The sequence below is a fragment of the Canis aureus genome, chromosome 19 (genome assembly GCF_053574225.1).
Source record: "Canis aureus isolate CA01 chromosome 19, VMU_Caureus_v.1.0, whole genome shotgun sequence".
Lineage (NCBI taxonomy): Eukaryota > Metazoa > Chordata > Mammalia > Carnivora > Canidae > Canis > Canis aureus.
The window spans coordinates 50935529-50963399 of NC_135629.1; the positions used below are offsets into that span (position 1 = coordinate 50935529).

The 27871-nt window shown below is 39.8% G+C and overlaps 2 long non-coding RNA genes across 4 annotated transcripts in view; one reads left to right on the plus strand and one right to left on the minus strand.

Annotated features, from left to right (window-relative positions):
- The window catches only part of LOC144290517 (uncharacterized), a 35680-nt gene that overhangs the window by 4645 nt on the left and 3164 nt on the right, over positions 1-27871 (minus strand). The window contains exons 1-2 of one of the 2 annotated variants that reach the window (XR_013358127.1): positions 7382-7606; positions 1435-1687 (exon numbers count right to left, since the gene is read on the minus strand). This is a non-coding gene — a long non-coding RNA (uncharacterized LOC144290517). Of the gene's footprint in view, positions 1-1434; positions 1688-7381; positions 7607-27871 lie in introns of those variants that run through there. The other variant, XR_013358126.1, reaches the window with a different exon arrangement.
- On the plus strand, positions 34-27616 carry LOC144290518 (uncharacterized). 2 transcript variants are annotated; one of them, XR_013358128.1, is made up of 3 exons: positions 34-1218; positions 19865-20089; positions 21342-27616. It is a non-coding gene; the product is annotated as an uncharacterized LOC144290518 (long non-coding RNA). The 2 variants fall into 2 exon arrangements; XR_013358129.1 differs by lacking the exons at positions 19865-20089; positions 21342-27616 and adding an exon at positions 1900-8280.

Genomic DNA, 27871 nt, shown 5'->3' on the forward strand with positions numbered 1-27871 from the left:
CTCATTCTTAAAGTGGATCTTTGGACTAAATGAACATTGAGGTGAGATAATTCTGTAAGTACTCTATTACTGTTTAAAGGCTAATAGATGTTTGTTTTCTCCTTAAATCAGTTAATATTTTTCTTTTTCCATTTTGGAGTTCGACCATGGGTGAATTGAAGTGGTTTCTAAATGTGCAAGTAGGTTTAATTTTTATTTAATGTCTTATTTGAATTATCGATGAATGACACTTTAGTATTTGTTGGGATTTTCCTACTGGCCTTCTGTGTCAGCTACTGGATATCTTTTACCCATCATATATTCCATCTTTCTTAGGAGAAAATCAATTCTTGTTTTGGCTTAAAAGAGCCTTATTCTGTTTTCCTTGCTAATAAAAAGATGGTATAAATCTGTAAATATGCAAAGTTTATTATTAAGTATAGTCTGATCAATTATTTCCATCTTTTGCCCTTTGCCATTCCTTCTGGCTAGGATTTGAATAATTAACTTTGCATTAAGACAAACCAATTATCGGATAATAAAATACAGAATTGGAGGTGGCTCTCCTAAATTGTGTTTCGTCACTTGGGTAATGTAATATATTCTAGAATCTGTTTCCTTTGTGATTCTATGTTAGTATTTACCTGAAGCCTCACTTGCATGAGATTTGGAAGGCAGCAGTACTGGAGGAATTAGGTTTCAGAGCCACCATACAGAGAGAGACAGCTGCGTAGGAGCTTTGAGGATACCTGCTTGCAGCTTATTTTCCTGATCCCTTGCCCTGCCAATTACGAGCATCCTCAGAACAATTAACTGCTCATCTTCCATTTCTCAGAAGTGTAGGTTTACACACATACCTTCACAAGTTTACATCAAAGATCCATGACAGTTTGTATTTTCCTGCAAGCCCTCATGTGTCTACCAGGCAACTAATTTGAACTTCATGGTTGTTCAGACTCCCCTCTCTTCTATACTGTATTCATATTTAAGGTCTAATTTGTGTAGTAAACACCTTGTTCTGGTAAGACTGTTAGTAACCATGTATTCCTGATTCCACTATGCTAGCTACAATGATGCAGTCCACAAGAACCATATTGGACTTTGTTCCTCTGCTGGGCTATGCAGCCACTGTTCTGACCCTGTCTTTCCCTATGAGAACTGGTACCTTCCTCATATCAGGCAGATTATGAATGTTTCCCTTTGCTCACAGCTCTGCATAATTCCTCAGTATGTTTTCAGGTATGTTTGATTGTATGTGATTAAAAGTAATGCATTTGTCAAAATCCTCTGTAATCATTTCTTAAAACATTTTATTAACTGTTTTAATACAATTTATATGCTAATATATACGGAGTTTCTCCTTTCCTAAGAGTATATATTAAATCCCGTTGTAATTACGAATTTTCAGATCAGTTTTGTAATTTTGTCAAGTTAAGCATACATTGTCAATATTACCTTGCATATCCATGTTGAGGTACTTTTCATTCTTTTATATGTACAATCTCTGTCATGAAACTTCTCATTTGGTCAGTGTCATCTGGCTAGACAAAACCCACTAGGTTCATACCAGCAGTCAGCAGTGGTGTGATGAATTGTAATATGAACTGGCACCTGGGTGGTTTAGTTGGTTGAGTATCTTTCTCTCAATTTTGGCTCCAGGCTGTGAGTTTGAACCCCATGTTGGGCTCCATGCTGGGCATGGAGCTTGCTTAAAAAAAAAAAGAATGCAAACCCTGAATGATTGGATTTATCAGTAAGAGGGTATTTATTAAAAGGACTTAGATAACTTGGGTTTTTGCTAGGTGATTTGATTGCTATTCAGTAAAAGCAAGAAATTTCTGGAGGTGTTGGATGCTTTGTGGAGGTGAGCTTTTTTTTTAATAATTATTTTTTATTGGTGTTCAATTTGTCAACATACAGAATAACACCCAGTGCTCATCCTGTCAAGTGCCCGTGTGGAGGTAAGCTTAATTCTACCATTGTTTTTACCTTCTAGAAAATGATTACCAGTGTAGTGGGGCTAAGCCTAATTCATAAGCTCCAGTCAGTTATATTATTAAAAGGAGAATTTTAGTAATTTTTGTGATTTGGAATGGACTCTTTTCCATTTTGAGAGATGTGGTTACAAAATACCCTTATTTTTGTCTTGATCCATCATGATCACCAAATTGCTTTACTTGATGATGGAAATGTTTGGTATTTTTCTCTCCAACACAAATGAGACTTCACAAGGACAGTGCCAGTCCCCTAAGAACAGCTGTTGCTCTTCCTACTCTTATCTAAACATCAGTATATTTCCTACAATAAGCTGATGGCCACTGTTTACCTCAGTATCTCAGTGAAAATGTGTAAACTTACTTCCTAGTAAACTATGTTTAGTACCTCCTTTTTGGTGTCATTGAGCCTGTAAGTTTAGGTAAGTTAGGTAAATTTACATTAGCCTGTAAATTGAGAGAACAAAATCTAGCAAAGGAGAAAAACAGAATTACTATTCCAATCAAGCCTTTCTTGCTCAGAGACTACTCTTTTTTAAATTATTTTTTTATTTTTAAAAAGGATTACTTATTTGAGAGAGAAGAGAGAGCACGAGGGAGAGGGAGAAGTGGGGTTTGATCCCAGGACCCATGACATGAGCAGAAGGCAAACACCCATCCAACCGAGCCACCTAGGCATCCATTTTGTTTTGTTTAATATTTTGAGAGCAAGCAGGCACCAGCAGGAGAAGGGCAGAGGGAGAGGGAGAAGCAGACTACTCTACTGAGCAGGAAGCCCACTTGGGGCTCAATCCCAGGACTCCCCAAGTTGAAGGCAGATGCTTAACTGTGCCACGTAAGTGCCCCTCAGGGACTATTCTTGATGCTAATTTTTGAACATCCCTTACTTGTCAGACACCATAATACTCAAAACATACCCAGTGTAGCAAAAATAAAGTCCGTATAGGATTTCAATTTAGGGGCATTAAACACACATGTTCTTGCACTCCTGGTGGTCATAGATTTGTGAGCAAGAGAGATGGTTAACAAATAGTAAAATGTTGGATAATAAGATGGAAGTAAGGGCTTTGAAGGAAAGTAGGCAATGACATGAAATAATAGGCTGGGATTGTGCATATCTATGAGGATAGGAGCCTTGGTGAGTGAGAATGTCCCTACTGACCACTTGAATTTCCACCATGCAATAGATCTTAAACACTTTCAGGAACAACTTGGGGTGTGAAAGTAAACAGAGGACAGTAGAAATGAAGTCCTCCATCCCTGTGATTAACAGTATTCATCTTTTTTGTGGTTTTCTCTATGTAATATGTGATCATGAGTTTGGACCTGGATATCTGGGACTTGAGACTTGTCACTGATTTGGGTCACAGATATTTGTGGTATTTCTTCACGTTTAACATCATTTGAGAGCATTTCAATTTACCTGTATTTACAGTTAAATTTTGCTTCTATACTAACTGCATATTATAAACCCTCATTAAACCCTGGAGTCTCTCCCAGTTTGAAAAAAGGTTATGATGATCTGCACTGTTCTAGCCTACCCAAAGTTTATTCTGTGAAGAGAGTGGTATTACACAAGTCTATTGTGATTTCCCAGTGGAAACACCAAAAATAGCTATGACTGTTTAGAAGGCAGTTATCTAAGGAATAATTAAGGAAAGCTGCAGGCACAAAGTATCATTTTGAGTAATATTCTAATTTTATGTAAAAATGTGGGAAATAATGTCTTTCTGTAAGGAGTAATTGGAAGCTTTTTGTTTCATTGATCCACCATAGCTCCATAATCCACCTTACTGTCCACAGGTGTCATTTCTATATGCTTACACTTTCAGCACATTACGGACCAGAAGAATATAAAAGTAACCACTTGGCATTTTATTAAAGAGCCAAGGAAAGATAATCCTGTTTATTTTTTAGTACTTAATTATATTTTCTCAGCACCTTGGCAGTAATTTCATGCTTATTCTTTCATTGGATGCTTCACCAGGCATTCCTTCCATCTTACAAAAGAGAAACTTGAGCACAAAAAGAGTCCAAACTCAGAGCTCTTAGGTATGGAGGCCTAATGTGTGCCACCTATTTATTTATCTTTTTAAAATATTTTTATTTATTTATTCATGAGAGACACAGAGAGAGAAAGAGAGAAGCAGAGACACAGGCAGAGAGAGAAGCAGGCTCCATGCAGGGAGCCTGACGTGGGACTCGATCCTGGAACTCCAGGGTCACGTCCTGGGCCAAAGGCAGGCGCTAAACTGCTGAGCCACCCAGGGATCCTCCTGTGCCACCTATTTAACTGAGCATTGTCAAAATTTTAAACTCAGAAGATCACTGCAAAAAAATTTCACTTTTACAAATTTTTTGAAAATTCACAACTATGCTTTATATAGTATGTGTGTACATACTCAAAATGATTAATAGAAAGCAATAAACATGCTTTATGCTGGGAGAGTATTAAATTTTGCTGAACCCTGTCATGTGTGCAACTCTTCTTTCCACCACACTGGGATATTACTTAGGAAGAACTAAAGGACAGATGAAGGAGGACTCAGGCCTTTTCTTACAATCCCATCTGCACCTAGAGTAAATTGAGTGGGAGGGCTCTCAGGATCTAAGACTCTTCAGTCAGACCTTTGAAATAATGTGGTTCTGAAACATAAGGGTATACCCTGCAGTTATCTCCAAGTGCCATCTGTCTGAGGACATCCTAACTCATAAGCCTCAGTATCCTATCCTTCCATTGCCATCTTGAGGCCATTTATAGCTCACAGGCTGACTTTGCCTGCTGCTTACTGGAAAGCATCTTTAGAAATTCACACCATAGAGGCCTCCTCATGAAAAGATATTGGTACCTACAGGACAGAGGAAAAAAAATGGGTATTCTGGCCTATCCCACCTACAAGTCAAAGTGTGTTACCCTGTCCTCCGAATGATATTCTGGAGGAGGTCACCCCTTTTCAAGACTCGGCCATTTGGGGAGTCCCTAGGGAATGAATGACTAGGAGAGTTCATATACTTTATGGACCCTGTGCCACCACCCTACCTGATGAAGTCAAATGCAGAAATACTGTTTCCAGATCAAATAGGCCCTCCCTGATCAAAGACTGTACCAAGCTCAGCTCAGTTACTCAAATCCCAGGCAATGGGATAAAGAACTCTAGGAATATTTTGAATCACAAGTATATGTACATACAAATCAAGGTCCCTCCTAACTGTACATATTAAACTTCAAACTCCAGAGGCTTATTTCAATACTCAGGGCGATAAGTTAACTCAAATTTCTGAGACTCCTACATCTCAGACATACTATAAACCTTGGCCCTGTGTGCCCATGAAATAAAAAACCATGGAGGGACCTCTACTCTAAAGCTCTAGCCAGAATGGAAAGGACTTCCCCCGACATGGCAAACGTAGTGACTGACCAATGCACCTGTTGTGAAAAATCACAGACAGCACTGGGAATATAAACAATGGGCAGAATTCCCAGGCCAAGAAGGGGGTTTTAGCTGATGGAAAATAGACTTTATAGAGCCCCTTATTCCCTATGCTGGGCTACTTGATATGATCAGACCATGTCATATTAGTAGGGACATGACTCACCCTATCAAACATGCCACTGAAGAAACCAAAATGCAAGGACTAAGACATTCTAGACATTGATGTGATCAATTCATTTCTCAAAAAAATATAAATGCACACTGGGTTCCTGAAAAAGGCATTCATTGGAGCTTGCTTCATAAGCCAAGCCTTCATAGAAGCCAGAATGGCTTACTTAGACAAACCTTGCTATCTTCCAAATAGGTCTTCCTGTTGTTCGAGGCATTAGACTCAACCCTCAGACCCATTACTTTGTTCTTATCATGTTTGCAGACATGTTTTGAGAAGAGGCCTTTCTATACCTGATATTTCAAAATGGTCATTTTCACAGACCTTTTTTATTGTAATAGTGCCCAACAGCCAATGCTCCCACCTCTGGACCTTCCTCTTAACATCACTTGTACTCTGTACCCTGTGTTGTCAAATTTCTTTCTTCCTTCCTTTCCTTCCTTCATTAGATACCCTCTTACACTGTTGGGAATGCAAGCTGGTGTAGCTACTCTAGAAAACAATGTGGAGGTTCCTCAAGAAGTTAAAAATAGAGCTATCCTATGACCCAGCAGTTGCATGTCAACATTTCATTTTAGTCTCCCTCTTTCAAAACAACCTTAGGGCCATCTCAACACAAAAGGGATATTTCCCTACCAACTGCACTCATATACTCATTGTCCTGGGAGTCACAGGCACTGTTGGAGGCACATATGAAGTCATTCAAATTCGCATCATTGATCCAAATCAGAAAACGTCCAAAACACTCAGCACATGCAGCAGACAGCTAATGTTTTAGTTGCTTTCCACAGACGAAAACTGGCAACTATGGTAGCGGCTGACTACTTGGCTTTGGACTATTTATTGGCCAGGCAGGAAGAGTTCTATTCCCTTAAAGGGGTTGCTTGCTGCATGTAGACAACACTGGCAAAGTGTCATCAATTACTCAACAAATGAGACAACAGATAAAAAGAACCAGTAACATTTAAAATGATTGAACAGGTCTCTGAAAGTCTATTGACATGATGATATTCCTGGATCCCTCCCAAAACCTTGAGATGACTAGTTTCTGGTGAGTTTTCAAATTTTCCTCATCTTTACTATAACATAACATGTTGCTTGTGCTTTTCACGTGGCTTTTAAAATTCATATTCAGGTTGTCTGGATGGCTCAGTCAGTTAAGCACCTACCTTTGGCTCAGGTCATGATCCCATGGTCCTGGAATTGAGCCCCCCATCAGGCTCCCTACTCAGTGGGGAGTCTGCTTCTTTCTGTGTCCCTCCCCCTGCTTATGCACTCTCTTCTCAAACAAAATCTTTAAAATTCATATTTCAATTTATGTAAATACAATGTGGCATAATTCAGTCAGCAATCATCAAGCAGTGAACTTTAATAAAGACACTCCTTTTTTGATGTTTGACTACTGGCTTTAGATACCCACTCAACCTGCCTGGCCCACAATGAACAACAGAACTAAGAGGGTTCACGTATGACCCTTTTCTTTGTGCCTATGGTAGGTGGGTTTAAACTTTAAAAAAAAAACACAGCCTCAACTCCTTGACACATTAAAGGCTCTACCTGCTTTCTCCCCCTTTGATCCAGCCACTTGAACCCACTTGTACTTGCCCTACTTTCCTAAAGTGCCTCTGAGTAATAAACCGGGAGCAGAAACCACTTGAGCCAGTAACCTGTAAGAACATAGACTGTAAGAGGTAAGTTGCTTAGGTATAGTCTACCTTGAGAATTAAATGGTTTGGGGAACCCAATCTTGGGGTGCTTCCCGCAATTCATGAATCCTTCCTGCAGGAGCCAAACCAGGTACTCACCGTGAAGTTTAGAAAAAATTGCCTCATGCTTCATGCAGAAAACAGGAGGAAATGTTTTGATACATATACAGTGCATTCTGTTCTCCATAACTTAGGACATCCTTCAAAGAAAATTAAATTGCCAGAGCTTTATCTGAGTGGGGAAAGAGCAATTGTATAACTCCAGCCTCTTCACCTTTCCTCTTTGATAAAAGGGGAGGAATAAAGGCCAAGAACCTTTTCTGGTTTTCATAGTCCAGGGATTCTATGTCATCAGAACATCACAGGTTTAATCATAATGAATAGAACATATTCCCTCTCAAAAATCTACCCATCATACCAGCAGAGCCCCAGTGTAAGAACTGAATTAAAACAGCTGCACAACACAGACTCTACCTAAGATTGAGTTGCTGGGATACCCAAACACACTGGGGAGAAAAATACAAGGATGCTGGAGGATACTGAAGCCCTTGATACCTACAGCTACAACAAACATTAAACTCTTTTTAAAAAAGACTGACTATCTATCTATCTATCGAGAGGGACAGAGGGAGAGCAAGAGCACAAGAGCGGGGCATGAGGGAAGCGGACTCCCCACTGAGGAGGGAGCCCAATGTGGGGCTCAATCCCAGGACACTGGGATCATGACCTGAGCCCAAACAGATGCTTAACCAACTGAGTCACCCAGGTGTCCCAAATATTAGACTCCTATTCAAGAACATACAAAACCTCCCATTAAAGGCCTATTTTCTTCAAATCCTAATTTCTTCAAATCCTAACCGATACACATGTCTGGCTTTCAACCAAAAATTGGAAGGCATACTGAAAGGGAAGAGAAAACACATTCTGAAGAGATGAAGCAATCATCAAAAGAAGACTCAGGTACAGGGGAGACTTTGAATGACTGAGCTAGGAATTTTTTTTTTTTTTTTTTTTTTTTTTTACTTATGATAGTCACAGAGAGAGAGAGAGGCAGAGACACAGGCAGAGGGAGAAGCAGGCTCCATGCACCGGGAGCCCGACGTGGGATTCGATCCTGGGTCTCCAGGATCGTGCCCTGGGCCAAAGGCAGGCGCTAAACCGCTGCGCCACCCAGGGATCCCGAGCTAGGAATTTTAAATAACTATTAGTTTCACACAAAGCCAACTTCAGAACAAGGAAGATTATTTGGGAGAAAGAGGAGCATTACATAGTAAATGTGCCAATTCTCCATGAAAACATACTAAACCTTAATATATATGTGCCAAACAACAGAGTGTCAAAATAACTGATGCAAAATGTACAGAACTGCAAAATAGACAAATCCACAATTTTAATTGAAGACTTCAGTGTCTCTTTATCAGTAATTGACAGACCCAGCAGGTAGAAAATTGGTAAAGGTATTGTTGAAGGGAGCAGTACCATCAATCAACAGGTCCTATATATTTATAGATGTCTTCATCCAACAACAGGATAGACATTCATCTCAAGATAACGTGGAACAGATAGACTATATTCTAGGCCTTAAAACAACCTGTGGGCAGCCCGGGTGGCTCAGCGGTTTAGCACCACCTTCTGCCCAGGGCGTGATCCTGGGGACTTGGGATCGAGTCCCACGTCAGGCTCCCTGCACGGAGCCTGCTTCTCCCTCCACCTGTGTCTCTGCCTCTCTCTCTCTCTCTGTCTCATGAATAAATGAATAACATCTTAAATAAAATAATAAAACACACCTGTAAAGAAGTAAAGCCTTTCTAGAAACTCTACAAGTATGCTCTCAGACCACAATGGATTTAAACTAGAAATCAGTAGCAGAATGGTAGCTGGAAAAACACCAAATATGGAATACTGAGCCACATGCTTCTAAATAACATGCATCAAAGGAGTCTTGAGATAAATTTTAAAATATTTCAACTGGGGCACATGGCTGGCTCAGAAGAATATGCGACTCTTGATCATGGGGTCATGAGTTCTACTCCATGTTGGGTGTAGAGATTACTAGAAAAATAAGTAAACTTTAAAAAAGTATTTCAGCTAATGGAAAACAAATCTATCTTATCAAATATGTGGGATGACGTAATAGTGCTTAGGAAGAACTTTAATTTTAATTTATTTAATTTTAATTTATTAAAATTGGATTTATTAAAAATGGATAGGTCTATTAATAGATCACATCTTCTTTATCCATTCATCTTTCGATGGACACCGCGGCTCCTTCCACAGTTTGGCTATTGTGGACATTGCTGCTATAAACATCGGGGTGCAGGTGTCCCGGCGTTTCACTGCATCTGTATCTTTGGGGTAAATCCCCAGCAGTGCAATTGCTGGGTCGTAGGACAGATCTATTTTTAACTCTTTGAGGAACCTCCACACAGTTTTCCAGAGTGGCTGCACCAGTTCACATTCCCACCAACAGTGCAAGAGGGTTCCCTTTTCTCCGCATCCTCTCCAACATTTGTTGTTTCCTGCCTTGTTAATTTTCCCCATTCTCACTGGTGTGAGGTGGTATCTCATTGTGGTTTGGATTTGTATTTTCCTGATGGCAAGTGATGCAGAGCATTTTCTCATGTGCTTCTTGGCCATGTCTATGTCTTCCTCTGTGAAATTTCTGTTCATGTCTTTTGCCCATTTTATGATTAGATTGTTTGTTTCTTTGCTGTTGAGTTTAATAAGTTCTTTTTTTTTTTTTTTAATATTTTTTATTTATTTATGATAGTCACACAGAGAGAGAGAGAGAGAGAGAGAGAGAAGCAGAGACATAGGCAGAGGGAGAAGCAGGCTCCATGCACCGGGAGCCCGACGTGGGATTCGATCCCGGGTCTCCAGGATCACGCCCCAGGCCAAAGGCAGGCACCAAACCGCTGCGCCACCCAGGGATCCCTAATAAGTTCTTTATAGATCTTGGATACTAGCCCTTTATCTGATAACGTCATTTGCAAATATCTTCTCCCATTCTGTAGGTTGTCTTTTACTTTTGTTGACTGTTTCTTTTGCTGTGCAAAAGCTTCTTGATGAAGTCCCAAGAATTCATTTTTGCTTTTGTTTCTCTTGCCTTCATGGATGTATCTTGCAAGAAGTTGCTGTGGCCAAGTTCAAAAAGGGTGTTGCCTGTGTACTCCTCTAGGATTTTGATGGAATCTTGTCTCACATTTAGATCTTTCATCCATTTTGAGTTTATCTTTGTGTAGGGTGTAAGAGAATGGTCCAGTTTCATTCTTCTGCATGTGGATGTCCAATTTTCCCAGCACCATTTATTAAAGAGACTGTCTTTTTTCCAGTGGATAGTCTTTCCTGCTTTGTCACCTATTAGTTGACCATAAAGTTGAGGGTCTACTTCTGGATTCTCTATTCTGTTCCATTGATCTATGTGTCTGTGTTTGTGCCAGTACCACATTATCTTGATGACCACAGCTTTGTAGTACAACCTGAAATCTGGCATTGTGATGCCCCCAGATATGGTTTTCTTTTTTAAAATTCCCCTGGCTATTCGGGATCTTTCCTGATTCCACACAAATCTTAAGATGATTTGTTCCAACTCTCTGAAGAAAGTCCATGGTATTTTGATAGGGATTGCATTAAATGTGTAAATTGCCCTGGGTAACATTGACATTTTCACAATATTAATTCTTCCAATCCATGAACATGGAATGTTTTTCCATCTCTTTGTGTCTTCCTCAATTTCTTTCATAAGTGTTCTGTAGTTTTTAGGGTATAGATCCTTTACCTCTTTGGTTAGGTTTATTCCTAGGTATCTTATGCTTTTGGGTGCAATTGTAAATGGGATTGACTCCTTAATTTCTCTTTCTTCAGTCTCATGTGTATAGAAATGCTATTGATTTCTGGGCATTGATTTTGTATCCTGCCACATTGCTGAATTGCTGTATGAGTTCTAGCAATCTTGGGGCGGACCCTTTTGCGTTTTCTATGTACAGTATCAGGTCATCTGAGAAGAGGGAGAGTTTGACTACTTCTTTGCCAATTTGAATGCCTTTTTTTTTTTTCACTTAATGTGTATTTAATGTTCTCCCCATGTCTTTCCTTGATAGCTCATTTCATCACTGAATAATATTCCATTATCTGGAATGACCCACAGTTTATCCATTCACCTCTCGAGGGGCCTTCCAATTGCTTCTATACATATGTGTGCATGCACATTTTTGGGTGAACATAAGTTTTCAACTCATTTGGGTAAATACCTAGAGGCACAGCTGCTACATCATATGGTAAGACAGGAAACTGCCAGACTACCCTCCAAAAGTGGGCCTCTCAGGTCCAAAATATATGGTTAAGAATAGATGTAATTAGGGGCATCTTAGCATCCTCTCCCTTTTAACCCATATCTCTACTCTCCTTGGGAGGCCTGAGTTAGATTGTTATTTCAGTGTATACTTCCGCTTGTACCCAAGGTGGTTTAATGGAAGTTTTGTACATTTCCAGGCAGAAAAGACCTCTTGTTTTTGTCTTTTTAAGATATTATTTGTTTATTCATGAGAGAGACACAACAGAGAGAGGCAGAGACACAGGCAGAGGGAGAAGCCGGCTTCCCCCAATGTGGGACTCGATCCCAGAACTCTGGATCACACCCTGAGCCAAAGTCTCAACTACTGAGCCACCCAGGCATCCCATTTTTTTCTATTTCTACTTTTAAAATGTTTTACTTTGCAATGTCATCTGGGAATATTTTATTAATATTTTTGTATTATGGAAATATTATCTTTTAATATAGGATTTTTGTGAATGTCATGTGACTTAAGAAAAACGTGTATTCTTTATTATTAGGGTGTTGTCTTCCATATATTCATGAGATATAGCCAATTCAGAAGTGTTATATCTTCATTGTGAATTGTGGATTTTAGCATCAAAAAGTGTCCTCCAAAAATTAAAGTAGAAAAAAGAAAAAAATTTATTCTAAAAAACAGTGTCCATTGTTATTACATTAAAGTACTTTAGGCTTCACTTCTACTTTGTCTTCTAACAGAAACACTATTTCTGTTCTCTTTTAAAAATATTTTCCTGGTACAATTTGTGTGTTCCCTTATTTTTTGCCTTACTAACTTCTCATTATAGACTTGTCTTCTGTATACAATATGTATCTACATTGTGTTTTAGGAACCAAAATAAAAGTATTTTTCTTTTACTAGGTTCGTCAAACCTATCCATACACAAATGGTGTGTTTGGTTTATGCCTGTCATAATTTTCATAAAACTTGCTATTTTCTAATGATTTCATTTACTTATTTATTTTTCTAATGATTTTAGACTTAGAGAAGTTTTTTGAAGTTGTCTACCTGTGTCCATCTTACATTAGGAGGGGAAATGTGTCACACTGAAGGACCAGTACTGATAAGTATTAATAATGTCCAATTTTCCTTAGTTTTTCTTTTTTCTTTTTATTTATTTTTTTTTTAATTTTTTTATTTATTTATGATAGTCACAGAGAGAGAGAGAGGCAGAGACACAGGCAGAGGGAGAAGCTGGCTCCATGCACCGGGAGCCCGATGTGGGACTCGATCCCGGGTTTCCGGGATCGCGCCCTGGGCCAAAGGCAGGCGCCAAACCGCTGCGCCACCCAGGGATCCCTCTTTTTATTTTTTTTAAAGATTTATTTATCTATTTATGATAGACATAGAGAGAGAGAGAGAGGCAGAGACACAGGAGGAGGGAGAAGCAGGCTCCATGCCGGGAGCCCGATGTGGGACTCGATCCAGGGACTCCAGGATCGCGCCCTGGGCCAAAGGCAGGCGCTAAACCGCTGAGCCACCCAGGGATCCCAGTTTTTCTTTTTTTTAAAAGATTATGCTGAGTGAAGTAAGTCAATCGGAGAAGGACAAACATTGTATGGTCTCATTCATTTGGGGAATATAAATAATAGTGAAAGGGAATAGAAGGGAAGGGAGAAGAAATGGGTAGGAAATATCAGAAAGGGAGACAGAACATGGAAGACTCCTAACTCTGGGAAACGAACTAGGGGTGGTGGAAGGGGAGGAGGGCGGGGGGTGGGGATGACTGGGTGGTGGGCACTGAGGGGGGCACTTGACGGGATGAGAACTGGGTGTTATGCTATATGTTGGCAAACTGAACTCCAATAAAAAATAAATTTAAAAAAAGATTATACTTATTTGAGAGAGATAGCAAGAGAGAGCATGAGCAGGGGGCAGGGAGAGGGAGAAGCAGGCTCCATGCTGATCAGGGAGCCCAACTTGGGGCTCAATCCCAGGACCCCAAGATCATGACCTGACCCAAAAGCAGATGCCCAAACTTTCGTTAGTTTTTCAGTGATGCCACTTTTCTCCCCCAGGAGCAGATGCAGGATATCACATTACATGAAGTCATCAATCTGCTCAGGTTTGTTGCCGTGCCAGTTTGCCAGCTTCCCTGTTGACTAACTTGAGTTTTGAGGAGTACTGCTTAGGTATTTTTTTTAAAGTGTCCCACTGGCATTTTTCTGAAATTCTTTCTCATCATTAAACTAGGATCATGAGTTTTATGGGGTAAGAACACATAGATAAAGTGTTGTTTTCATCACATCACATCAAGGGTATGGATTCTCAACATGACATCACTGGCCATGGCAACCTAGGTTGTCTTTCTAAGTATCTGTATTATAAAGTTATTTTCACCCCTCTTTCATACTATACACTTTGCAAAGTAGACATTATGCAGAGATCATTCTTAAGAAGTGGCAGTGATACCTCACCCTCTTGAAGGGAAATTAGCTACATACATTATTCGGAATTCTTCCGTATGAGAGTTTTACTCCTCTCCCAATTTATTTATTTAATCATTCATTTATATCAATATGAATGATGGACATTTATTTTATACTTTGGGGGTTACAACATCCCAATACTACGTTATTTACTCTGTTGCTCAAATTGTTCCAGCTCTGGTCCTGGGGAGCTCTTCTAGTTGGCTCCATGTCCCTTTGTCATACCTTTTTTTAAGCAATTGCTGGGATAAGATGCTCCAGGTACATCTATTATACAGGCACATCTCAGAGATATTCAATAAAGCGAATATCAAAAATGATGTACATACTGCAATTTTAAAATAATTTGTAGCTTAAAAATGTTGACCATCATCTGAGCTTTCAGTGAGTCAATCTTTTTGCTGGTGCAGGGTCTTGCCTCCATGTTGATGGCTGCTGACTGATCAAGGTGGTGTTTGTTGAAGGTTGGGGTGGCTATGGAAGTTTCTTTTTTTTTTTTTTAAAGATTTTATTTATTTATTCATGAGAGACAGAGAGAAAGAGGCAGAGACACAAGGAGAAGGAGAAGCAGGCTCCATGCAGGGAGCCCGATGTGGGACTCAATCCCGGGTCTCCAGGATCACACCTGGGCCAAAGGTGGCGCTAAACCGCTGGGCCACCAGGGCTGCCCTGGAAATTTCTTAAAAATAAGACAACAATGAAGTTTGCTGCATTCATGGACTCTTCCTTTCACAAACGATTTCTTGGTCTCATACAATGCTGTACGGCAACATTTTACCCACAGTAGAACTTTCAAATTGGAGTCAACCCTTTCAAACCCTGCCACTGCTTTATCAACTAAGTTTATGTAATGTTCCAAATCCTCTGTTGTCATTTTAACAATCTTCACAGCGCCTTCTCCAAGAGTAGGTTCCATCCCAGAAACCACTTTCTTTGCTTTTTCCTAAGAGGAAACTCCATTCTTTAAAGTTTAATCATGAGATTGCAGAAATTTAGTCCTATCTTCAGGCTCTATTTCTTTTCTTTCTTTTTTTTTAAAAACTCATTTATTAGAAAGACACAGAGAGAGGCAGATACATAGGCAGAGGGAGAAGCAGGCTCCCTGTGGGGAGCCTGACATGGGACTCAATCCTAGGACCCTAGGATCATGACCTGAGCCAAAGGCATATGCTCAACCATTGAGCCACCCGGGTGCCCCTCTATTTATGATTCTAGTTCTCTTGCTCTTTCCACCCCACTTGCAGTTATTTCCTCCACTCAAATCCTGAACCCCTCAGAATCATCCATGAGGCTTGGAATCACTTCTTACAAACTCCTGCTTATGTTGATATTTTGACCTCTTCCCATGAATCACAAATATTCTTAATGGCATTTAGGATGGTGAATCCTTTCTAGAAGGTTTTCAACTTAGTTTGCCCAGATCCATCAGAGGAATCTGTCTATGGCAGCTATAACCTTGTGAAATGTATTTCTTAAATAACAAGGCTTGAAAGTTGAAATTCTTTCTTGATTCATCAGCTGCAGAATGGATAGGGGGTTAGCAGGCATGAAAACAACATTAACCTCATTGCATATCTCCATCAGAGCTTTTGGGTGGCCAGGAACCTTTCGTCTTCTGAGCAGGAGATCTCAACAGTGAGCTTAAAATATTCAGTAAGCTATGTTGTAAACAGATGGGCTGTCAACAAGGTTTTGTTGTTCCATTTATAAAGCACAGGAAGAGTAACTTAACATATTTTTTTTAGATTTAGCATAATTCGTAATGGCCCTAGGATTTTCGGAATGGCAAGTGAAAGTGACTTCAAGTCACCAGCTGCATTAGTCCCTAACAAGTCAGCCTATGCATTGACTTCTCCCTAGCTATGAAAGTCCTCCATGGCATCTCCTTCCAATAGAAGGCTGTTTTGTCTACATTGGAAATGTGTTGTTTAGTATAGCCACTTACATTAACCATTTTAGTTAGATCTTCTAGATAACTTCGAGCAGGTTCTACATTGGCACTTGCTACTTAGACCTTTCACTTTTATGTTCAGGAGAAAGAACCTCATGAACCAACCTCTTCAAACTTTTCTTCTGCAGCTTTCTTACCTCTCTGAATCTTCACAGAATTGAAGAGGGTTAGGGCCTTGCCCTGGACTAGGCTTTGGCTTAAGGGGATGCTGTGGCTGGTTTGATCTTTTATCCAGACCGCTCAAACTATCTCCATCAGCATTAGGCTGTTTCACTTTCTATTATTTGTGTATTCACTAGAGTAACACTTTTAATTTCCTTCAAGAACTTTTCCTTTGCATTCATAACTGGCTAACTGGCAAAAGAGGCTTAGCTTTAGGCCCATCTCAGCTTTCAACATGCCTTTCTCACTAAACTTGATCATTTCCAGCTTTTAAGTGAGAGACATGCAGTTCTTCCTTTCACTTGAACACTTAGAGGCCACTGTAGGGTTACTCACTGGACTAATTTTAATACTGTTGTGTCACAAGGAAGAGAAAGGCCCAAGGAGAAGGAGAGAGATCGAGGGAATGGCCAATCAGTGGAGCAGTCAGAACACGTTTACCATTTTATTAATTAAGTTTGAGGTCTTCTGTGGGCATAGTTTGTGGTACCCCAAAACAATTACAGTCATAACATCAAAGATCCCTGATCACAGATCACCATAACAAATGTATGAATGAAAAAGTTTGAAATATGGGAATTACCAAAATGTGACACAGAGACATGAAGTGAGCAGATGCTGTTGGAAAAATGGTGCCAAGAGACTCACTTGATGCAGGATTGCCACAGAGCTTGATTTGTAAAAAATGCAGTATCTGCAAAGCACAGTAAAATAAGGTATGCATATAGTCCCATTCCCAGTTCTAAAATCAGTAATTTCTCCAAGAAAGCTTACATACTGGTTTTTTTTTTAATGAAATATGTATTCTTTGTTATTTTTACAACTTTAGGCTTCCATATTTGTTCTGGTTGTTATCTTTGTACTTATTCCCTTTTAATACCTTTGTTTCTGTTTCCTTATTTAACTAGTCACTATCTGGTTCATTATTAAGTTTATTTTTAGGTCCTTTCATGCCCTGCAATTGACTATACATCTGTGAGCTTATTCCATTTTTGTATCTTCCTTTCCTTTCATTTATAGTTTCATCATTTCTACCTTGTTGGAATATGTAATGTTTGCTTGTATATTTGTCTTCCACTCTGATTCCCTTGTTTGCTTTAGTCTTCTTATGTATATTTACATATCTTACGTGCTCGCCATTAGTTCTCTTGCTGTAGTTTACCAACTGTCAACTGTCACTTGGTTGCATGATGCCCGTTCTCTAGTAGACGTAGGAAACACTGATGGTGCTGAATACTCTATGATCTTACATGTTGCAAACTGTTTTTATACGCAGCCTTAATATTTACAACAAAGCATGTAAAATCCTTGCTTCACACTTGCTAAGTCTCATTTAAAACACTGCTTGATGGGGCACACGGCTGGCTCAATCGGTAGAGTATGCAACTCTTGATCTCAGGGTTGTGAGTCTGAGCCCCACGTTGGGTGTACAAATTACTTAAGAAAAATAAATTCTTCGGGATCCCTGGGTGGCTCAGCGGTTTGGCGCCTCCCTTTGGCCCAGGGTGTGATCCTGGAGTCCCGGGATCGAGTCCCACATTGGGCTCCCAGCATAGAGCCTGCTTCTCTCTCCTCCTGTGCCTGTGCCTCTCTCTTTCTCTCTCTACATCTATCATGAATAAATAAATAAATCTTTAAAAAAAAAAAGAAAAATAAATTCTTAAAACACCGCTTCATCGTTGAGTTTTTTTGTACAAGAAACCGATAAATTATCTAGATACTTTTAGTCAAGGAAACAGAACTGTGAGTTGACATGCTAAGGGCAAATCTTTAGGTAGACTTAACATGTCAGGCTGATTATTTAAAACTTGACATTCAATATTAATCTATAATAAACATTTATATTAATCATATAGAATGTTTAATTTTACAAGTGAAGTGGGGTGCCTGGGTGGCTCAGTTAAGCATCTGCCTTTGGCTCAGGTCATGATCCCAGGAAGGAAGGATCCTAAAGTTGGTTTAAGCTGAATCCTGGGATCAGCCCTGTGTTGGGCTCCCTGCTCAGCAGAGAGTCGGCTTCTTCCTCTGCCTCTGCCTGTTCCCCTGCTTGTTCTCTTTCTCTCTCTAAAATAAATAAAATCTTTAAAAAAATAATAATTTTACAAGTCAAGTTAGCTGGGCCATGGTGCTCAGATATTTGGTCCAATTATTGTTGAGCATATTTCTGTAAAGGTGTTCTTTGGAGGAGATTAACATTTAAATCAGTTGACCTTGAGTAAAGTGAATTACCCTCCCTCCATAGAGCGGATGTACCTCATCCAGTAAGGTGAAGGCATTAAAAGAAAAAAAAAAGTGACATACCCTGAGCAAGAAGGAATACTGCCGGGATCCCTGGTGGCGCAGCGGTTTGGCGCCTGCCTTTGGCCCAGGGCGTGATCCTGGAGACCCGGGATCGAATCCCACATCGGGCTCCCGGTGCATGGAGCCTGCTTCTCCCTCTGCCTGTGTCTCTGCCTCTCTCTCTCTCTCTCTCTCTCTCTCTCTCTGTAACTATCATAAATAAATAAAAATTTAAAAAAAAAAAAAAGAAGGAATACTGCCAGCAGACAGCTGCTGGAGTTGAACTGCAAATCTTCCATGGGTCTCCAGCCTGCCCACCTACCCTGCAGGTTTTGGATTTTGAATCATGTATTTCCATTCCTTAAGATTAATTAATTAATCTCAATCTCAAGTTCTCTCTCTCTCTCTGTCAGGTCTCCTCCTTCACCTTCTTTTACTCCTCCATTTCCATATATACACATACATACATGTTGTTGATTCTGTTTCTCTAAAGAACAAAGACTAACACAAATATTGGTACTAAAGGTGGTTTTAAAGGAGTAAAATTTTTTTTGTAGGCTCCACACCCAAAGTGGAGCCCAACACAGAGCTTGAACTCACAACCTGAGATCAAGACCTGTGCTGATATCAAGAGCCAGTCACCTAACTCACTGAGTCACCACTAAAGGAATAAAATCTTAAAGAGTTTTCTCAGTTGCCTATGAAGTCTCCAGAATTGGCTAATATGATTAGATTTAAAGAGAACAAGCCCCTAAGGTGAGGTACAATGTATGACCCATGAAAAGGTACACTACACTCAAAAAGAACTACTTTTTAAAAAAAGATTTATTTATTCATGAGAGATACACAGAGAGAAGCAGAGATATAGGCAAAGGGAGAAGCAGGCTCCCAGTGGGGAGGCTGATGTGGGACTCGATCCCAGGACCCCAGGATCACGACCTGAGCCAAAGGCAGACGCTCAACCACTGAGCCACCCAGGTGCTCCAGAATGACTTATTTTATATAACTTACAGAAAAAGAAATCTGGAGTGTATGTGTGGGAATGGAGATAAAAAATGTAGGGTAATAGTGGAAGGAACCTAAAGTTGGTTTACGCTGAATTTATTGATCTGGAAGTACTTAGCAGAGAGTCTGCCCTAACACTGCACCACGGGGATTAGCTCTACAGGTAAAGCTCCACCAGTTTTGTTGGCTAAGTGAGCGAGATCAGGTATGGGGCAGGTGCTGTGGACTGAATCTCTTGCCAGTGCCAAAGCAGTGAGCAGCCACAGTCTCTCATCGCTGTGTACAGGTGTGCAGCACAAGTGGAAGGGGGTGTGTGAGGCTTTAATAGTGTCAGCAAACAACAAAAAAGGTGAAATAAGAGACTTCTGGTTTCTGATTTGGCATGTAAGGAGCTTAGAATCTGGCATTCTCATCCTCACAGGAAAAAAAAAATCAAACAACTTGAAGTCAACAATATTTCTTACATCCATCAGAAAATTGTGGTCAGAAGGCAAACTCTATCTCCAAAACTGGAAAGAGGGACAGAGAAGGAGACATCTTGAAATATGCCCAGAATATTATTCTTAACGAGGCCTGTCCCTCAAAAGAATCTGTTACACCAGAGCCTAATCAACGGGGCCTTTACCAGAACCCAACTGTTTTGGAGGTGAGGATAGCCAAACTGAGTTCCCTCTAGCCTTCCTGTCTTACCTAATGTGGGGGTAGGGGCTGAGAAGCAATTGTAAAGATGATAGTTTTTTCCCTTTTTGATAGAAAACACGTGATATCTTTTCCAATACCACTTCTCCATCTCTTCAACACCAACCTGGTGTCCTACATCCCAAATCAATTCTAAAACTACCTGGAGTCAGCATCGGACTCCACACATTAAGGGCTCAATTCCACAAGACTGCCCCCACTTCAGATGCCAGCCAAAAATAGAGTGCTTGGGCTACTCACATTTCTGTTCAGCCAACTAAAAATTTGGAGTCTTCCTCTACACTGCCTCAGGTTAGATTGTTCATTAAAATAGCTCTCAGAACATGGGGGCGGGGGGCGTGGAGAACACAGAAAACCACTTTGCTTACTATCACCAGTTTTTTAAAAAGATACAATTCAAGAACAGTCAAATGGAAAAAAATGAACGGAATGAAGTTGGGGTGAGGTGGGGTGGATACAGGCCATGAGTCATCCATGTCTCCTGCAAGCATGCCACCTGCACCTTGATGCATTCACCAAACCAGAAGTTCTCTGAACCCTGACACTTAAAGGAATGTTTATGGACATTTCATTATGTAAGAATGATTGATTAAATCATTGACTGTTGGTGGTTAACCCAGCCTCCTGGCCTTCTCCATTCCCGGGGCGCTGGGGGCTAGGGCCAAAAATTCCAAGCCTTTAATAAAGGCTGGTCTTACCGGTGACCTACTGCCAACCTGAAGCCATCTAAGGAGCTGCCAAGAGTTGCCTTGTTAGAAGAAAAGATGCTCTGGGGCACCTGGGTGGCTCAGTGGTTGAGCAACTGCCTTCAGCTCAGGTTGTGATCCCGGGTCCTGGGATTGAGTCCCACATCAGGCTCCCCACGAGGAGCCTGCTTCTCCTTCTGCCTTTGTCTCTGCCTCTCTGTGTCTCTCGTGAATAAGTAAATAAAATCTTTAAAAAAGGAGGAAGATGAGGAGGAGGAGAAGGAGGAAGAAGAAAGAAGAAAGAAAGAAGAAAGAAGCAGCAGAAAAGATGCTCCTCTCACCCCTATCACTCAAGACATTCCAAGAGCTTTGGGAGGTCTGTGCTAGGAACCAGGGACAAAGACTAAGTATCTTTCCTATCCTACCACAGAAGGTCACAGCACAGGGACACCAGCTCACTAACAGCCTGAACCCAAATCACAGGACTATAAAACACTTTCCTTCCTTCCACAGGGCTACTATTTAACAACAATGAAATATGCTGAAGGAACTGCATTTTTCAGACCTTTTAAAACTCCAAAGACAGGGGAGACAAAAGGAAAGAAGAAACCAGAAGAAATTTTAGCCTCTGACACAGGTACAGCAAAGAGTAAACACAGACTAGCCAAATAAACATAAAACATCACACTAAAGGCCTATTTATCTCAGTTCCTTTTTTTCAGTACTTCATGTTCTTCCAACAAAAAATTACAAGCCATATTAAGAGAGCTAATCTTGAAAGGAACCAAAAAGGAGAAAAAAAAAAACCTCACCTGTTATAGAGATAAGAAATTAAGTCAGACTTCCTTTTACTTCTTGGTTTTGTTTTGTTTTGTTTTTTGTTTTTTTAGTTTTTATTTAAATTCCAGTCAGTTGGGGGGGGGGGCAGAGTTAAGATGATGCAGGGCTAGGGGGGCCCTAAGTCCCTAAGTGTGTTTTATCCCTTGAATACAATTAGATAGTTATGAAATCATTCTGAACACCCAAGAAATCGATTGGGGGTCTGGGAAAACAAAAACTGCGAGTCTAAAAATAGTCTACATTTTGGAAGGTAGGAGGTGCGGAGAGTTGACGTGGGGGAGAGAGAAAACTGAGGGGGGTGGGTGGCGCCGAGCTTAAGGAGGCTACTGCAAAATATAAGGAGTGGAGCACAAAATCTGAACTTTAAGAAGTCCTCTGCCACGGGGGAGGTGCCTGGCTTAAAGGCGCTAAGGTGGCAAAGCAGGGCAAAATCCCGGGAGTGACAGCAGGGTCTGAGGATCCCCCACCCCCGGTCACGAGAAGAATGGGTGCTGCCAAGGTGCTGCACTGTTCCCAGGCAAAGGAGTCAGCGGGCTGAGAACAGCGAGTCTTGGCACCAGCTTTCTGCTCTGTTTTGCTATAAACCGTGAACCACTGCCCAGTCATTTGACATCTTCCCTGGGATGTCAGGCAAACTGCAGAAGTGTGGCGAGACCCTCCCCAGGTGGAACCCATGTCCGGGACATGGGAGTCCCTAAAATTTAGAGTTTGGAAATTCAGTCGTGCACCTGAGATTAAAAAAAAAAAAAAAAAGCTCAGACACAGGCAGAATGGATGCAGGGTTCAGACAGAAACTGGGGACACAAGAGGGGTGACTGATTGTTCTCCTGTGAGGACTCATGGGGGTGGGGGTGGGGTACGAACTTCAGCTCCAGCTGGAGAGAGGAGGCAACGCCAGACTCATTCTGCCCATCAGCTCGGAAAGCCTTTAGGGAGCAAAACAGCGCCACCTAGTGGAGGCCAGAGTCGCTTACAACAAGCCTAGCCCAGAGGGGCCCTGAAGGCGCATTTCCGCTGAAAGAAATGAGGCTGAGAGTCCTGCAGCAGGCGCCTTTCCCAGAAGGCTAGCACAAACAACACATCAAGTCTACTGACCATAGAGTGCTGTAAAGCTTCAGCTCTAGGGGAAATAGAATCTAGCTTCCTTTTTGCTTTTGTTCTTTTTTTCATTTTTTCAATTCCTTTAAAATTATTAATTTTTGAAAATTTTATATATACATTTTTGGCTATATTTATTTAATTTCTTTCATTTCATTTTTTATTTGGGGAACTTATGACCCTCAGATCAAGACCTAAGCTAAAATCAAGAGTCAGATGCTTCACTGAGGCACCCAGGTGCCCCAGAGATCTAGATTCTTCTACCAAGCAGACCAAAACACACCTAGGATCTAGGTTTTCTGCGGTTTTGGAGGGTTGTCTTTCTTTTCTTTTCTTTTCTTTTCTTTTCTTTTCTTTTCTTTTCTTTTCTTTTCTTTCTTTCTTTCTTTCTTTCTTTCTTTCTTTCTTTCTTTTTTCTGGACAAAATGATGAGTTGAAGAAATTCATCCCTAAAGAAAGAAGTAGAATTCAGGGCCAGGGATTTAATCAATATAGATATAAGAAAGATGTCTGAACTAGAATTTAAAACAAGGATTATAAGGATACTAACTGAGCTTGAAAAAAAGTATAGAAGATATTAGAGAATCCCTTAATGCAGAGATAAAAGCACTAAAATCTAGTAAGGTCAAAATTAAAAATGCTATAACCAAGATGCAAACCCAAACTGAGGCCATAAAAACAAGGATGGATGAATTAGAGGAGTGAATCAGTGGTATAGAAGATAAAATTATGGGAAATAATGAAGCTGAAAAGAAGAGGGAAAGAAAGATAATGGATCACGAATGTACACCTAGGGAACTCAGTGACTTATTAAAACATAGTAATATTTGTGTCATAGGAGTCCAAGAAGATGAAGAAAGAGAAAAGGGGGCAGAAAATTTCTTCAAATTATAGCTAAAAACTTCCCTAATTTGGGCAAAGATACAGACATCAAAATTCAAGAAGTACAGAGAAATCCCATTAAATTCAACAAAAAACAACCATGGCAATGGTATATCATAGTCAAATTCACAAAATACACAGACAAGGAAAGAATCCTGAAAGCAGCAAGGAAAAAAAAAGTCCTTAACCAAAAAGAGAAAAGAGATGAGCTTTCCAGCAGATTCGTCCACAGAAGCTTGACAAGCCAGAAGAAAGTGGCAGGAAATAGCCAACGTGCTGAATGAGAAAAATATGCAGCCAAGAATTCTTTATCCAGCAAGGCTGTCTTCAGAATAGAAGGAGATACAGAGTTTCCCAGACAAAAACTAAAGGAGTTTGTGACCACTAAACCAGTCCTGCAAGAAATTTTAAGGGGGATTCCTTGAGTGGAGGAAAAAAAGACCAAAAGCAACAAAGACTAGAACAGACCAGAGAACACCAACAGAAATACCAACTCTACAGGTAACAACACAATGGCACCAAATTCATGTCTTTGAATAATTACTCTGAATATAAATGGACTAAATGCTCCAATCAAAAGATAAAGAGTGGGATGCCTGGGTGGCTCAGTGGTTGGGTGCCTGCCTTTAGCCCATGGAGTGATCCTGGGGTCCTGGGATCAAGTCCCGTACTGGGCTCCCTGCATGGAGCCTGTTTCTCTCTCTGCCTGTTTCTGCCACCCTCTCTGTGTCTCTTATGAATAAATACATAAAATCCTTTAAAAAAAAGATAAAGCGTACCAGAATGGTTAAAAAAAAAAAACCTACACAAACCAAGATCCATCTATATACTACCTCTATGAGACTTGTTTTAGACCTAAAGACACCGCTGATCGAAAGTGAGGGGATGAAGAACCAGCCATCATGCTAATGGACATCAAAAGAAAGCTGGAGTAGCCATACTCATATCAGACAAACTAGATTTTAAAACAAAGACTGTGACAAGAGATGAAGAAGAGCATCATATCATAATTAAGGGGTCTATCCATCAAGCAGACCTAACAATTGTAAATATTTATGCCTCCAACTTGGGAGCACCCAATTTTATAAATCAATTAATACATATAAAAACTCATTGATAATAATACAATAATAGTAAGGGAATTTTAGCACCCCACTTACACCAATGGACAGATAATCTAAGAAGAAAATCAACAAGGCAACAATGACTTTGAATGGCACACTGGACTGGATGGACTTAATAGAGTCAGAACATTTCACCCTAAAGCAGCAGAATACACATTCGTTTTGAGTGCACATGGAACATTCTTCAGAATAGATCACATACTGGGTCACAAAGTGGCCCTCAACAAAAACAAAAAGATAAGATCATACCATGCATATTTTCAGACCACAATGCTATGAAACTTGAAGTCAATCACAAGAAAAAATTTGGAAAGACCACAAAAACATGGAAATTAAAGAACATTCTACTAAAGAATGAATGGCTTAACCAGGAAATTAAAGAAGAAATTAAAAAAATACATGGAAGCGAGTGAAAATGAAAACACAACAGTCAAAAACCTTTGGGATGCCCATAGGCATACTTCCCCTAAGAAGGAAGCATATTGCAACACAATATGCTTGCAACACATATTGCCTACCTCAAGAAGCAAGAAAAGACTCAAATATACAACTTAGACCTACACGAGCTAGAAAAGGAATTGCAACTAAAGCCTGAAGCCATCAGAAGAGGGAAATAATAAAGATTAGAGCAGAAATAAATGATATATAAACAACAACAACAACACCCAGTAGAATGGATTCAGGAAACTAAGAGCTGGTTCTCTGAAAGAAATAATAAAACTGATAAACCCCTAGCCAGACTTATCAAACAGAGAAAGGACCCAAATAGATAAAATCACAAGTGAAAGAGAAGAAATCACAACCAAACCCGCAGATGTACAATTATAAGAGAATACTAGGAAAAATTATATGCCAAAAAAAAAAAATGGGCAACATGGAAGAAATGGACAAGTTCCTAGAAATTTATAAACCACCAAAACTGAAACAGGAAGAAATATAAAATCTGAACAGACCCATAGCCAGCAAAGAAATAGAATCAATCATAAAAAAATCTCCCAACAAACAAAATCCTGGGCCAGATGGCTTCCCAGGGGAATTCCACCAGATATTTTAAGAAGAGTTAATACCTATTCTTCTCAAACTGTTCCAAAAAATATAAATGAAAGGAAAACTTCCAAATTCATTCTACAAGCCAGCATTTCTCGATTCCAAAACCAGACAAAGACCCCTCTTAAAAAGGAGAATCAGAGATGCGCTTGAGTGGCTCAGTCAGTGAAGTGTCTGACTCTTGATTTTTTGGCTCAGGTCATGATCTCAGGGTCACGTCATGAGCTCAAGCCCTGCATCCAGGTCCGTGCTGAGTGTGGAGCCTGCCTAAGATGCTCTCTCTCCCCCTCTCTTTGTCCCTTCTCCCCATTTGTACTCTTTCTCTGAAAATATAAATAAATAAGAATTACAGGCCAATACCCCTGATGAACATGGATGCAAAAATTCTCAGTAAAATACTAGCAAATCAAATTCAACAGTACAGAATCATTCACCACAATCAAGTGGGATTTACTCCTGGGCTGCAGAGGTAATTCGATATTTGCAAATCAACCAACAGGATACATCACATTACTAAAAGAAAGGATAAGAACCATATGATCCTGTCAATAGCTGCAAAAAAAACATCTGACAAAACACAGCACCCTTTCTTGATAAAAAACCTTCAACAAAGTAGGGACAGATGGAACATACCTCAACATCATAAAGGCCACATATGAAAGACCCATAGCTAATATCATCCTCAATAGGAACAACTGAGATCCTTTCCCCTACAGTCAGGAACAAGACAAGGAAGTCTACTCTCACAATTACTATTTAACATGGTACTGAAGTCGTGGCCTCAGCAATCAGATAACAAAAAGAAATAAAAGAGATCCAAAACAGCAAGGAAGTCAAACTTCCACTATTTGCAGATGACAAGATACTCTATGTAGAACACTCAAAAGACTCCACCAAAAAAAAAAAATGGCTAGAACTGATAAAGGAATTCAGTGAAGTTGCAAAATACAAAATCAACATATAGAAATCTGATGAATTTCTATACACCAATAATGAAGCAAGAGAAAGAGAAATCAAGGAATCAATCTCATTTACAATTGCACCAAAAACAATAAATACCTAGCAATAAACCTAACTAAAGAGCTGAAAGACCTGTACTCTGAAAACTATAAACCACTGATAAAAGAAATTGAAGAGGTCATACTAAAAAATGAAAAGACCTTCCATGCTCATGCATTGGAATAACAAATATTGTTAAAATGTCTATATACCCAAGGCAATCTACACATTTAATGCAATACCTATCAAAATACCACCAGCATTTTTCACAGAACTAGAAAAACAATCCTAAAATTTACCTGGAACCACAAAAGACCCCGAATAGCCAAAGCAACCTTGAAAAAAGCAAAGGTGGAGGCATCACAATTCCAGACTTTGGGTTATACTGCAAAGCTAAGGTGATCAAAATAGTATGGTACTGGCACAAAAATAGACACATAGAACAGCAAAACAGAATAGAAAATGCAGAAATGGTATAGGGTCAATTAATCTTTGACAAAGCAGGAAAGATTATCTAATGCGAAAAAGTCTCTTCAACAAATGGTGTTGGGAAAACTGGACAGCAACGTGCAAAAGAATGAAACTGGATCCCTTTCTTACACCATATACAAACATAAATTCAAGATGGATGAAAAACCTAAATGTGAAACCTGAAACCACCAAAATTCTAGAGAACAGGAGCAGTAACATCTTTGACATTAGCTGTAGCAATTTCTTTCTAGATATGTCTCCTGAGGCAAAGACAGCAAAAAAAAAAAAAATTATTGGGACTTCATCAAAATAAAAACAGCTTCTGCACAGTGAAGGTAACACTCAGATTTCCTTTTAGAAATCATGAAAGCAAGTAGAGAGTGAAGAGTTTTAAACAGTTTTAAGTGTACTTGATATGAGAAAACAGGAGAAAAAAATGTAATCACATAAAATGCTTCTCAACCAGAAGGCAGAGAAAAGAGGTCAGACAAAAGAGAAGCAAAGAACAAACTCAACAAATATAAAATGGTAATAATTATGGTAATAGTATCAATCCAACTATATCAACAATCATTTTAAACA